Source organism: Salminus brasiliensis, chromosome 9 (genome assembly GCF_030463535.1).
Source record: "Salminus brasiliensis chromosome 9, fSalBra1.hap2, whole genome shotgun sequence".
Taxonomy (NCBI): Eukaryota; Metazoa; Chordata; class Actinopteri; order Characiformes; family Bryconidae; genus Salminus; species Salminus brasiliensis.
In genome coordinates this window covers 32,213,179-32,228,974 of record NC_132886.1, presented here as the reverse complement: position 1 = coordinate 32,228,974, position 15,796 = coordinate 32,213,179, and positions in this window count along the sequence as shown.

Genomic DNA, 15,796 nt, shown 5'->3' with positions numbered 1-15,796 from the left:
CTTCTGTTAATGGACAGATACCCTGACATTCTTCAGAATTTTTAGGTCTGCCAATACTGACCCAGGGCAGTCATCATGACACTGCTACCACCATGCTTAAACATTATGTAGCAACATTATGTACCATTTTTACCTTAAATAACAGCTTTAAAACCATTGTATTGCTCCACTGACTTGCAAAAGAGAGAATCTCTCAGCTTGTCCTTAGGAATGGCTGAAAGTACATTTCCCAACTTTAGGCAGAGCCCAAGAGCAAGAAATGCCAATTCTTACATAATGCTGCGTTAACAGTTGGAATGAGGTTTTATTGCTGAAACAAATGCCAAACATAATGCTTTTCATTTAAACCAAAGTGCTCTATTTTGTATTCATCTGTCCACTGAACAATCTTCCAACAGGCTTTTGGTTTATCCATGTGGTCTTAAGCAAACTTTAGATGGCCAGCAATGTTTGTTTTTTTTTTTTTGTTTTTTTTTTTCTCCAATTCTTTCTTGCTATCCTGCTATATTTTACTCGCAGTGCATGTTTCCAGCCTGGTGAGGTTTCATCTTTTTCTGAGGTCATGAGGAATGGCACACTTCCACAAACATGATGGGCGAAGAACTGGGTTTATGTTTTTGAAACATAGGCGGTCCTGCTAAACTCTTAATTTATACACTTTTCTTCAATTATTCCTTTAATTTAATTTGCACTTCAACAGGCTCACATACTTTTTTAAAGATATTTTGTTGGATGTTTGATTTTGGATACGTCTTCTTAACAAATACACATAAAATTAGTTTTAGAGATATTGTTCAAGAACAATGGTTTCACCTGCTCCTTTGGCTTATCCCGTACTGCTGAAGGCACTCAAGCTCAAACATGTGTGGCCCCAGCTATTCCCCTAATCCTCTTGATAATCATTGTCTTTCAGCAAATGGTTGCTGAAGGTTCATTTAGAGTCCCCATCTGGTAACTGCTAGGGTTATTAGTTTACTAAAAGACCAGTAGGATTTAATCCCTTCAGGACATAAGATGAATAATAGAATGTAAAGGAGCACCTACAAGGCCATACTTAACCTCCCTATATGATGACCTGGAGCTTTGCTAATTGTTGGCAAAACAAAATGATGTATTTTAATTCCCAGAAATCCATAAATTTTTCTGTTACTGTCTGTTTTTACTGTCAATTTTCTGTTACTGTCTGTGTAGGATTTAAAATGAAGAGACTAGCATTCCTTTATCTTTTGTCTGGAAGGATGATTGGGGGCTCGAAAGTGGAATCACAAATCCACGCAGACATAGTACACCATAGTATACAAGCGAAAACAGCATGGATGCCATATTTGGACAATGTCCCAGAACAGATCGGCATCCAAAACAGCATGATGAAAATCCATAACTGAAGTAAGTCCTGAAGCTACTGAACATAACTGGCAAGCAGTTCGACTAGAAGGTTACTGTGATGCAGTCTTCTTTGTTTAATCACAGTGTAATGCTAATGTTTCAGCAAATTGAGAAGTTTATCTTCTTTGCTAGAAGCGTTTGCTTTTATTTTACATAAAGCTTAACAAGATAGACTGTATCAAATACATTGGAATATTTCAGAAATTGTCAGATGTCCACACAATACAGCACAGAACCAAAAATGTAGATACAGAATTTCCTATGATGATGCAATTGTGGAACTGTGGAGGAGGCCAGCATGGGTATTTCTGTTTGTGCATATAGACCAAAAAGAAAAACAAAAAAGAATGTGCTAATTGCGAATTTCACAACTTGTTGAACTGCCTCATGGAGAGCAGTAAAACCTGTGCCTTTCTTAACCTCCTTCAGCAGTGTTGGAGCAGTACAGATTCTGCAAATGGCATCCAATTAAAATCGTAGCACAATAAGAGAGTCATTATGGAGTCGTTTCAAAGGAAGCCACTAAATTGAATCTTGTAAATGACACTTTATATACACTAAAACCCCAGCCTCAGAATTCCTCCTATCTTAATCGCATTGTGGTTGGAGGCTCAGAGGGGAGAGAAGACATTTTAAAAGATGCGTGAGTCAGGATTACTAGATAACACCCCCCTCCTCATATCTTTTCTTATGGGATACAACAGGAAGAATGCTGAGCCGTGTCTCATCTGTGTGATTCATTGATAAGACTGTTGTGTCGTCGAACCATAGAGGATCGACATGATAGCCATCAAATAATCTCTCTCATATTACGTTTATGACATAAAGCAGCAGTAACACTGAACCCGGGGGCAGTCATTAGCCACTGTATGCCATTTATTAGGCCCCATTTCGAATTGGCCATATGGGTAACAAATGCTCTGGGTGTAATGCAGGTGAGCAGTTAGCTGTAAGCCATTCACAGTTCACCTAGGATTCCTCTCCTCTGCTGGGGTCTCAATGAAAATGGTACCCTTTGGAGCAGTACCATGTCACTAAGGTATCACGTCATTTGTAAGTGATGGCAGGCAGTCAGGAGTTGCCGCTCAGTTCAGATAAGATCGATGATCTCGTACCTTTGTGGCATCAGCTCAGATAGTAAAGGTCACAGCAAACTGTTTGTGTCGTGGAACAGTGGCAATGCTTGTAACATGGTTACCGGCCCAATGCTCAATGCACAAAGCTTTGTGCCGAAAAACATATTCGAAATAGATTTCGGAGCCAAGAAGTGTCAAAAACTTCAACTGTCAAAAATAGCTGATGTTATGTACAAGACAGAGAGTAAATAGATTTTCACAGAGTGGGAGTCTGAACATCAAATGTGTGTTAAAATTACCATACAGATCTGTTCTCTTTTATGGAGTCACTATTGTATAGTTGCCCATGTTCTATGTGAGGATACTTTTTTCTTTAATTAACCTTATCATTTTGGTATTTTTCAAGCAGCAAACATACTCGCACTGCCTGAAAGGTATAAAAAGCTTGATCATTACTGCAAAATATATTTTAGCAGCTGTCTGTCAGTCATTAAACTTTATTTTACTCATAATGACTCACAAAAACAGAGAACATGTCTAATTTCTTGATAATTAGCAAAGCACATAGTGTCCTTGGCGTGTTAATGATTTTGGCTATATTACTGGAGTTATTTAATTATGACAGATATTCATATTTTGGAACTTACTTTATGTTTGTTGTTTATATCAGTAGTGTCATACACTAATCCTGGAGGACCACTGCAGAGTTTAGCATTCTTCCTAAATTAATCCCAGTTCAACTCCACAGCTAATGACAATAGCTTTTGTGAGTTGAAATCAGTGTATTAGAGCAAGGCAAAGACTCATTTGTACAGGACCCAAGTTTGATAGCCCTTCTCTAAACAATTAGCAACACAAAACTTAGATCTGTTACATTTACGCAATAACAGAATAACAGAAGAGAAAAACTATTGTTGCTATACCTCCCTCTAAACAAAATACATGCTCACCACTACTGTTCTGTATGTACTGTTGAGAGATGTGAAAGAATATGGGGGCTGGAAAATATGATACAGAGACAGGAAGTTTCAAAGTGGTCTGTGGACTAAAATAAAGCCTTGGGTCCTTTTAATAGAGGTAAGGTCAGCTGTGGAAATGTCTTCCTATTCCAGTGTCATGATAAACAATGTAACTAGTCTTGTTACAACGGAGAGACAGTTTTGTAAGGAGGCAGAACAAATAGAATATACTGGCAATTCTTTTGGACAGTTTGTTTTGACAGAAAGTAGATTCTTATTATTTGGAGCAGAAAAAGTGCATGGAAGAAAGCAACAACTAATACACACACAGCACACTGAATATGCTTATTCTCATTGAAGCAGGTATGGTCTCTTCAATGTATGTAGAGATCCAATGTATGTACCTTATTATTCAGAACTTTGGTATCACTGATTTCAGTGATAATACAACTATGCAGATACAGATGTAATGTGAGTGAGATATGAGTGGATGCTAGTACAAATGCTAATACAAATTAAAGGTTTTAAATCATTTGTTTTTGTATAAAAAGTTTTAGATGTGTCCAGAATGATGAACAGAGCTGAACAGAAATGAACAAAGTAGATGATTTCACAATAGCTGAGATATAATTATAAAAAACCTTAATACAAATTATAATTTAATTCCAAGATACATTTATGCAAGAAATACAGTGCAATAAATAATTGCAGAATATTTTTATCATATTTATGCAACTCTGTGATGATAAATGCAGACATCTTCACCTCCGTAATCTCAATCTACACTTCAGTCTATGACATGTTTTCTCTCTCTTCTTCTCTTTTACAGGTAACCCTTATTGGAAGAGCAACCCCCTCCTTTGTGAAATGCAGGTGGTTTCTTCTTCCTCTAAACTGGTCAGAGTTTTGCTTGCCTGTGTTTGGATTCTCTCCTGGGAACATTAAAAAATGAGTGTACTTTTTATCCTTTGTCCCAAGTTCAGTAAACGCATGTGAATTACAACCTTACTTAGTCTGTGATGGGAGATGCACACACCCCATTGCAGATATGTGCACCCTCTGAAGGCTTGCATAAGATGTCCAGGCCCTGTGATAGCAAAGCAGCTCCAAACTATGATGCTCCCTCCATCATGCTTCATAGTTAGGATGAGGCTTTGGAGTTGGCATGCAGTGTTTTTTTTCCTCCAAACATTGTTGTTCATGTGTGCTAAAACCTTACACTATTTTCTCATCTGCCTATACAGCAGTTTCCCTGAAGCACTGTGGATCATCCATGTGTTTTAGGCAAATAAAATGGGTAGCAAAAGTATTTTTGGACAGTAGCAGCTAAACCATGAACACTGTTTTTTCTCAGTGTTTTTCCTAATAGTGGACACAGTTTTGCAGAGTCTTCTGTAGGTCTTTTGCTGTCTTGCTTGGGTTCTTTCTCATCTCTTTCAGGATTACCCATTGTGCTCTCAACAGTGATCATAACAAGCACTGCCACAGTCTGTAACTTCTGCACCGTGTAAGGTGGAACAGAACATTTTAGTTGGAAGATGGTAAATAACTACAGCATCTTGGGGGCAGCAATGCCTTTTTATAAGGTTGTAAATAGCCACATTCTGATTTTGACGGCATGGTCGTTCCACCATGAAAGTAAAACTGCCTTCATTATTGCTATAACACTTGATTGGGATCCGGATTGTCTTGGTTGCTAAGAGTATCAGGTATTGCTGTCTCCTTGTGCAAGTAAAACCTCTGAAGCTTTGTAACACTGGACTCTGTATCTGTAATTCATGTAGCTTGACAGCAACTCGCTATCCCCCATGATGGTAACTGCAGACATCTCCTTCAACTCCATAATGTGCTCCATGCTTCATTGGCTTAGCCTCAGCCACCTCCCGGCTCAAATATCTCTATTTTGACACTATTGACCGCTTCTCCAGTGCTGCCAGGTTTGTAGGGATTATTGAACAGGGAAAAACATGTGCTGCGTTAATCAATAGTTTGAGGGCTATGTTAGGGCCAGGTGAATACATGCCAGGATCACCATCTGCCTAATATTCGCCTTCAAATGATCTGCTTCTTGGATTCTAACACTACCGTTTCCATTTTGTTAAAAACTATTTCACAGACAAACTACAGAAACATTTGAATGATCTGGAATATATCAGACAGGATGTATGAAGGGAAGAAGAGTAAAGAGAATTAACTTACTGGCATACATTCAATAGTCAATTTCAAATAGCTTGCACACACTCAGAAAACCTTGATTGAAAATTCTCAATCATAATGGGTCATAATACTTCCCATTTTGACCATCAAATCTTAAACCATTTTATATAAGAAGACAGTATGCATTAGAAATACAGAACTCAAGCATTTGAATTATTTCAACATCATGATTTTATACAAAAAAAACACAAAGAAAAATATAATTACAGTACAGTACATAACCAATACAATATGAAATTGTATAATAATGGAAACTAATAATTACAGCAAAATTCTAATGCAGTGGTCCTACACTGCTTTAGCAGACTAATGACTAAATGTTACTCACATTTACAATGGCTCAATTACATTTCATTCCCTATGTCTGGTTTTCCTAAAATGAATCCAGCTTTATCAATGAAAATAAACTCATGATGCTGTGCAGCTGCAACAAAGCCCATGACTCAGTGTAACAGAACATTCATTGTATAATGTGAATAGTGTACCTTGAGAAACAGGACTACAGTGTCTACATTTTCACAAAAGGACTGGGGTGGTGGTAGGAGTCTGACACATTCAACCAAAACTACAAGCTATGGGCAAGACAGGTGCCCCCACAGACAACCCCCACCCCCAGAATGACTAGGTCACATATTGCGTTGTTTCAATATTTCTATAGGACACAATCTACTGCCACGGCTGTTTTACAGTATACAGTAGCACAGTGATAGCTACTTGCCCATAGTCATTCTGAAGGTCTGACTTTAATGCTGTTCATCTTAAATGGAACCCTGGGTTTGGTGAGTGATTTGTTGATGTAGAAGGTTGATGTTATTTGCCAACACTAGATTGACAATGGTCAGTTCCCATTTATGAGTAAAAAAGACACTGTTTGTTAAAAAATGCATTTCACTGCATAGGTTCTTTTTTTATCAAATGTGCTGAATCCTAAAAGTGTTAGATGACGCACAATAATTCCAGAGAACACCAATAGAAAGCCAATAGGTTTATGTTTATCGGCTCCAAAGAGTCCTATTCTACTGGCACTACCTCTCTACAGAGATTTGACATGCTGTGTGCATTTGCACATCAGTGTCAGCAATGGGTGCAACTTAAAGTAGTTAAATGTATTCATTAGAAGGGGTGTCCACAAACATTAGGACATATAATATGTACATGCACACACATGTATATATATATATATATATATATATATATATATATATATATATATATATATATATATATATATAGATATAGATATATCTTCCTCATGAATAAACACAAACAAAGACTGAAAGAGGAGGTTCTGGTCCAGAAGGACTTTGCAGTTGGTAGGACCAATCGGTGGTTGCTCTTCAGGACACTTTTCAGGACATTAGCAATGCTAACATCAGTACAGATACAAACTCAGTGGGCAGAGCTTCTTTACTATCACAGAGCACAACATGTGAAAAGACCAGTAAGGCAGCAGGATTTGCTGTGGTGTTTCTAAATTTCCTGTTGTGTTTTTTTTTTATGTCATTGTAAAACAGTACCCAACTAATGATTTTTTTATTTTAACCCCTTCTTTAACAATATTATGTTCACCAGTCATTTTGAATAGTAAGTAAAATGGAAATATTTAAGAGCACCACCATTTCACATCAATAGGTTGGATTTTACCAAATATGCTTCATAAATGCTATTATAAAATATATATCCTACAGTAACTAAATAACACATGAATTAAGCTTAAGTCACCCCTGCTCTCCAAAGCCCAAAATAGGTTCCGGTATTCTCAGCCTTGTTCATGAATGGATGAATAATTGAAGTACACTGTTAAGAGACTAATTTCTTTCATCAGCCATAAATAAATGAGGAGGCAAAGTCAATCAATGGGGAGAATCTAATCAGATATGAAAAAGCAATTAAGAATACCTGGGCCCTCTGAGTAAGAAAACTTTCTTGAATATTAATGTCTTCTTTTTCATTATGATGGTGACTTTGTTAATAACTGTCAGATCAAACAGAGGCAAGGGGCAATCAGCTTTTCTTGAGTCTCTTTACAATAATGCCAACAGGACTTTGTATTTTGTCTACCCAAGGCCAATGCAAATATATTGTTTCATATATGTATTGTCTGAAAACCTTAATGAAACAAGGGCGAATAGATTGCGGCATCATGACTTGTTGATGGCACAATAACCTAATGTTCTTTAGGCATTCATTTTCTAAATAAGTGGTGAGATCTTTCTGTTGTTTATAATGGTGTGTCTATATACGCAACACTGAATTGGCTTCCAAGAAAAAACACATTATGCAGAGTCTGAATAGAGCTATAAGCTCTCTCCATTTCCAGCCTGTAAACTCTGGCTTACAATAATAGTGTGCCCACAAAGCATGGAGAATAGCAATTGCTGCAAGACAAACTCGTCTGTGTGGTTTTGGCGATTTTCTTCACACTTCTTTTCAGATCAACGCATGAAACAGAAACAGGGGGCTCAAATCATCAAACAAGTGGCACACGGCTGTTTGTTTGGATAGGTTTTGAGTTAATGAGGCTAAAGGGATCTCCCGCAGAATGAACATGGGCAAAAATGAAGGCAGCATTGCACGATGCAGATGGATTTAAAAGGGAATGTTTATGTGTGAACGGTGCAGAATGTGCTTTGATGAGTGTGTGTGTGTGTGTGTGTGTGTGGGGGGGGGGGGGGGTTGGGGGAATCAATTATACCCTTGGTGATCAGAGTCTGGCAGCTAGTCTACTCTCGCTCATACAAATGCCTTTTGGAATTCAATTTAATCCATTAAAAGGGGAAAAGAAATAATGTCTAACAAACTGTCAACAGTATGAAAGACAAACAGAATGCTTGAAAGTATAGTTTAAATACATATTTTACAATGCATCATTTTAATTTACTTAGTTCTGTCTTCCTATGCTGCTGTCCATTTACCTTAGAAGTCAGATGTCGGAGCTGGGAATAACGTTGTTGGCCGTTAAACCACAACTGGTTTTACAGTCTTTAACCAGTGTTTTATGGTGAATCTAACCAAAATATGGCCCACTTTGTATGTCCCAAGTTAGTACTTTTAGCATTGTCCCAGGTTAGCATTGTTAGCAATATCAGATGATTACACATTCTACAGTATTTTGTGCATCCAAACATCATGAAAACATGCCCACAGATAGTTGGACAATACAAATACAACGCTAATATGCTGTTTAATATGTGCGGTGCGGCCATCTTGGATGGCATCTCATTTTAAAGTAGGAATTTCTGAGTAGGAAATATAACTTGTGGAGGCATTCCAGACCAAATTTCCTGTTTGGAACTCTGACATAATAGTTCAAATGCAAATGCAGCATTAATCTTGAATTTATTCAGTGCTTGCTGTAATAATGGTATCGTCCATTTTGATAACCCTGACCCTATAGCTGTACCTGTTCAACACTAATGCTGCATAAAACAGTACTGCAAAACGAGGCAAGAAGTGTGAATCACAGATTGCAGTAGAGTTGAAAAAGGCCTGCAGCCACAGATGCAAAAAACTTTTGCAGCAGACAGAATAAAAAGGTCGCATAATCTACAGGCTTATGAATATTATAACTTTTCTCAGTATCATACGTTATGAGGCCTGTGCCTTCCCACTGTCTTATTTATTTATTTATTTGCTCTTTGAAATGAAAAAAACATGGTGAGAATTTCTCCTTTCCAATTGTTTGGTTTAGTATGAAAATCAACAGTGCTGCAGGCTGTTCTCATACTGCTGGGTTGTGGGGGTGAGAAACCTTTTTGTCGGCGGCTTTGTCTGAGTCTGATGTAACGGTCTCCCACAGGTTCTCCCAGGCCTCATTGATTTTTAATTCAGTCCAACACAGAGCAAGGTCAAATCTCCTGATTAAACATGAAAGCATCTCAGCATAAACATATGGACCGATTCCAGATGCTGCGCACAGGGATCAACCGCGATTGCAGAATGTTCCTGAGTGGGCCGGTAAGCCATGCTAAGGCTTTTTTTTGTGAAAGAGATAGTCCTTATGAACATTAAAAATGGATATGCCCTTAACCAGCAACAGTTGTTTATAATGAGTCATTTTTTAGCTGATGTTTAAGACAGTATAAACCCTGAAACTGTATTAATCCATGGTAAGCGGTGTAATATGATGACTGGCTCGTTTAAAATTTGCTCAACCCGGAGGGACGTTTCTCAAAAGCACTGTAGCCTCGAGATCATCTCGACTTTTAAAGAGAGCATTAAAGTAATGCTCTGTGTGTCGCTTTATGATGTTCTTAATGCAAGAGTGCTTTTGGGAAGCTTATTCCAGATTATTATACCAACAGAGAAAAAGCATACACAAATCCAATTCCCACATATGTTCCTGCATTGCAACAAGGCAGGGCATAGGTTTGCTCAGCCAGTCCATTACTGGCGCCCAAATTTCCGTGAACCCTGGATCTGACCGCATGGTAGACCCTTGGTAATACATAGCCAGAGGGATAATGAAGGGTGCTGTGGTGCATTTTGTAACCACTGGGGTGAGAGAGAGAGTGGAATGAGTCTGCGGGCCGCTGTTTCAATAGCTCACCTCTGTTTAAATTCAGGAGGTTGGAGTCGAGTGTAACCAGCACCATTATTAATAGTGTCAGTTTTACTCCCGGTGCAGTGGTGTGCAATAAATGATATCCCCCCTGTTCTAATTTATTCTTCCCTGGCTCCACGCAGGCCCACTGTTTAACATAACATGGATGGATCTCCCCCTGGCTTACTCACAGGCTCCTAATAAAGGTCATTTTTACCTACTGCCATGTGTATTAAATTTGACTCGCCATTTTCCGCCCGCGGTCCAACGTGGCGTCTTGCTTTTCAGTGAAGCCTAAGTGAAAATCAATAGCCAGGGCCTAAACAAGGTTTAAATCGAGCAGTAATATCCATAATCATTCGGCACACAGGTCTGAATTATCCATCCGTGATCGGATGAAGTATGCTGGGAGACAGTTCGAAATAGGCCCGTAGTCCAGGAGTAATTGGAGTACAACAGCACTGCAGGATTGTCGAGAATGTCAGATTACAGTCAGAGAGATGCTTAGAGGGAAGGTTCTGCCCAGTTCAGAGCAACGGATGCACAGGGACACAGCAAACAGGGGTGCTAAACTTACTGCAGTACTTCCCACTGTGACTAATACATTCTAAACTCATGTGTGTTAATTGTAGAATGGATGTTTCCTATATATTATGTATTTTTATGTTTTGTTAATACACACTGAGTAGCCAGTTTATTAGATGCACTTGGCCATACCACTGTACCTGAAAGACTCACACCAGCACAATACACACCATATCACTATAGAGGATGCCCCACCACTTCCATGGAATATCTGCTCAACAGTGGTCCCATGGTGGTTCCTTTTTTTTCCCTAGTCGAAAAGAAAGAAAAATACTTCCTCTTAAAAGACTGCCAAACCCACCCACCCCCCACATTTTCATTGCCTTTTGAATAATGTTATATGATCACATTTTATTTACTTATTTTAATTCCACTCCATGTGATATTTACACAGCACGTTCTGGAGTCCTGTCATGTCATTTAATACTGTAGAGCGTCTGCTGCAGTGTGTGTACCCAAGATACTGTGGTTCAACCTTTAGATTTAGAAATGGCAAAAAGATAACATCAGCACTGAAATATAAGAGAATCTGTGGCCTTTCATTGTGAAAACCAGTTAACCAGTGAAAGAGGTTTGGTGTTCTCAAAGTTTTAATTTGAATTAAATTATAATTAGGGACACAAAAAACATTGATCAAGCTATTATTATTGTTATTATTATTATTATTATTATTAGTTTGGCTATCACTTGTTGAAACCCAAATACATATAACTAAAAGAGAAAAAGGTTCTGAGCTTACTTTAAGTTTGCTTTACAAACAGTGTAGATGACTGTTTTTGATATCCTGTATTGTTTTTGATAACTGTGCTTGTTTGTTCTTAGCAAATTATTTGTGTTTTTAGTTGGGATATTTAAAGATGTTTTTTTTTAGTGTTTGGTTGGTATTAGTATTATACATATGCTATGTTTTTTGGGTGCTTGCTATGATAACTTAAGTGCTTGATATGATATTGCTTAGCAGTTGAAAATGATTTTACCAAGTGGATGCTATAATGTTTCAGATGGCTGCATTTTATTTCCTATGGCTATATTAAGGCTGTTGCCAGGCTACTGGTGTGGTATCTCAAGGGGTTGCTTGGAATTTTGCTCTCTGGTAGCTATGGTATTAGATGTGAGGTTGTTACTGTAGTCTCTTGAAAACATTTCTCAGCTGCATTTAAAAGATTGAAAAAACAGAAGAGCCTTTGGTGACACAGTGGCCAAGAAATGCAGCCATTCTCGGCTGTAGGAGCCTAGGCTTTAGGATTTTTAGGTTATTTGTGCTGTCTATGAGTGTAATACACTTACACTCATAGACAGCACAAATAACCTAAAAGTGGTAAGTGGCCCCTAGTGTGACATCATTTGGGGCAGTTTTTTGTAGAACATTCTGGAATTTATCATTATTTATCATTTATCATAATATATTATATATTGTTTTTTGAGACTTCTACATATAATAACTAAATTATAAAAAAAAAATGAAACATACATTAATAAATAATAATTAGCTACAGCTGGATTATTAGTGCATTATCAAGTTTGAAATGATTTACTTACGTAAGATTTTAACTGTAAGTATGAGTTACACAATTGTGTGTTCTATATGTTTAAGCTTATGTTAAAAACCTGATGTGAGAAATCTATTTGGGATGCTTTACATATTACAAATATCATATATGCAGTGCATAATTGGTCATTAATAATTGGTCAGAAGGTCAGTTAAACACTTTTGCTTTAAAGAATCAGAATTCTGCACATTATACAGTGGGCCAGTATACCAATTGTGCAAGTTCTCCCACTTGAAAAGATGAGAGAGGCCTGTAATTGACATCATAGGTAGACCTCAACTATGAGAGACAAAATGAGAAAAAAAATTCAGAAAATCACAGTCTGATTTTTAAAGAATTTATTTGCAAATAATGGTGGAAAATAAGTATTTGGTCAATAACAAAAGTTCATCTCAATACTTTGTTATATATCCCTTGTTGGCAATGACAAAGGTCAAACGTTTTCTGTAAGTCTTCACAAGGTTGGCACACACCGTTGCTGGTATGTTGGCCCATTCCTCCATGCAGATCTCCTCTAGAGCAGTGATGTTTTGGGGCTGTCGACGGGCAACATGGACTTTCAACTCCCTCCAAAGGTTTTCTATGGGGTTGAGATCTGGAGGCTGGCTAGGCCACTCCAGGACATTGAAATGCTTCTTACGAAGCCACTCCTTTGTTGCCCTGGCAGTGTGCTTGGGATCATTGTCATGCTGAAAGACCCAGCCACGTTTCATCTTCAATGCCCTTGCTGATGGAAGGAGGTTTGCACTCAAAATCTCACAATACATGGCCCCATTCATTCTTTCATGTACACAGACCAGTCGTCCTTGTCCCTTTGCAGAGAAACAGCCCCAAAGCATGATGTTGCCACACCCATGCTTCACAGTTGGTATAGTGTTCTTTGGATGCAACTCAGCATTCACTCTCCTCCAAACACAACGAGTTGTGTTTGTACCAAACAGTTCTACTTTGGTTTCATCTAACCATAAGACATTCTACCAATACTCTTCCGGAACATCCAAATGCTCTCTAGCAAACTTCAGTTGCGCCCGGATATGTACTGGTAATTGGGGAACACGTCTGGCACTGCAAGATCTGAGTCCCTGGCGGCGTAGTGTGTTACTGACGGTAGCCTTTGTAACGTTGGTCCCAGCTTTCTGCAGGTCATTCATTAGGTCCCCCAGTGTGGTTCTGGGATTTTTGCTCACCGTTCTTGTGATCATTTTGACCCCACGGGCTGAGATCTTGCATGGAGCCCCTGATCGAGAGAGATTAACAGTGGTCTTGTAGGTCTCCCATTTTCTGATTATTGCTCCCACAGTAGATTTCTTCACACCAAGCTGCTTGCCTATTGCAGATTCAGTCTTCCCAGCCTGGTGCAGGTCTACAATTTTGTTTCTGGTGTCCTTCGACAGCTCGTTGGTCTTCACCATAGTGGAGTTTGGAGTGTGACTGTTTGAGGTTGTGGGCAGGTGTCTTTTATACTGTTAACGAGTTCAAACAGGTGCCATTAATACAGGTAATGAGTGGAGGACAGAGAAGCCTCTTAAAGAAGTTACAGGTCTGTGACAGCCAGAAATCTTGCTTGTTTGTAGGTGACCAAATACTTATTTTCCACCATTATTTGCAAATAAATTCTTTAAAAATCAGACAATGTGATTTTCAGAATTTTTTAAATAGATAGATAGATAGAGGTACTAGAAAAAGTGATTGCAGTGCAGTAATTACATTAATATAATGTAATATACAGAATGAATTATGTGTAATCTCATTTTGTCTCTCATAGTTGAGGTCTACCTATGATGTCAATTACAAGCCTCTCTCATCTTTTTAAGTGGGAGAACTTGCACAATTGGTGACTGACTAAATACTTTTTTTCCCCACTGTATAGTTAACTTTCAATCACTTGAAACAATCACTAACTTTTTATGACATGTTCGGTTTGATCTTTGTAAATTTTTTGGTCATAGCTTTCAGCATTTGCAATACAACATCTTCTTTTGTCCCTGCTGATCACTGTGTTTTCCCCATGTATACAGAAAAGCAAGGCTCATTTTCATGAGGAGACAAACCATAGAGAATGTGGGTCACATTTTCTGAGCTGTTTTCATGTTGCATGAGGATCAGTGGAATTATTTGAGTCAGATTCATACGATACACAGCAGAGCGTCCTGCTGAGCTCCCACCGAGACATATCATCTGAATTTTGTTCAACCGTAGTAGTAGGCACAACAATTACAGTATTTTACAGCAGAACACATAAGCCCTTCTAACTTGTCATGAAAAAAAAGAATAGACACCCCATTAAAATGTTTTTTTTTTTTTTTTACATATTTAAACATATGGACATTTGATCTTTATTGTGCCAATATGGAAAGGATGTAATTGATGGAGGTCATATAACTAAATAATAACTCTGAAGAAAATAAATTTTAATCATGAAATGTAATTAATAAAGCTTATTATTTCCCTGTTAGGTTAGAAGGTTAGAAGACTTCCAGATTTATTACTACTTAAAATCCCTAAAATTTGTATGTAGCAGTGCTCTACATCAGCTGCAGATAATTGGAAAAACATTAGAGAGGATTTGGGATCATATTAAAACATCAGACGTTTAGTTAGGCTTGCTCTTGAATGTTGAAATGAGTAGCATCACTACAGCATAGAACTCTCTGATGCCTTTTAGAAAGAAGGTTGTAGATACATATGGTCTTCCTAGCAGGTTCAGCCCAAGAGCAGGCCCCAAGATGCATAAACAAGTCTCCAATAATTCTTAAATGTCATCTAGGCACCTACAAGTAGCTCTTGCCACAGTTGATATCAAAGTACACCATCAAAAAGAGAATGCTTAAGATTCGTAGTGCGGAAGAAGGAATCCCTTTCTGTACATACAAAAAAATCAAGTCAACATTTGGCCATCTTGGCAGCTGTTCTCTGCTTCTAAATGTTCTCCACTTGTAAATATTTTTTCATTCAACTGTCTGGATCTCACCATGGTGATACCACTTACTTCAACAAACTCTAAAATCTTCTCCAAAATCCCTTCTAATGACGTTCTAATCATTCTGATGTGCTGTGCCTGATTCTAATTTTAGGCAGGGTCAAAATTACATTTACATGCCCAAATATACAACCCCAAACATATGTTATTAATTCAGTTACTTGCTCTTAATTTCCTGCACTGAGTAGCTCAGTGTAGATCTGAGAAGGATGATCATAGATTTACAGGTATATAAAGCACTCGAAACCCAGACTTCAGTGAAAGTACTCTAATGCTCTATCTAATGTTCTTTAAGCACCGTACTTAAGCAGAAGTACTAAAGCATTCAACATTATTTGCACTTAAGTAATGCAAATAGTTTATTCTAAAATGTATTACTTAAGTACTGAAAGTAAAAGTACAAGTATTATGTTATGTAGTTATTACAGAAAGCAGTTTGAATATCATTGTTTATATTATTTCAAATGCTCAGACTTAAGTACTGTCACAATTCTTCTGGC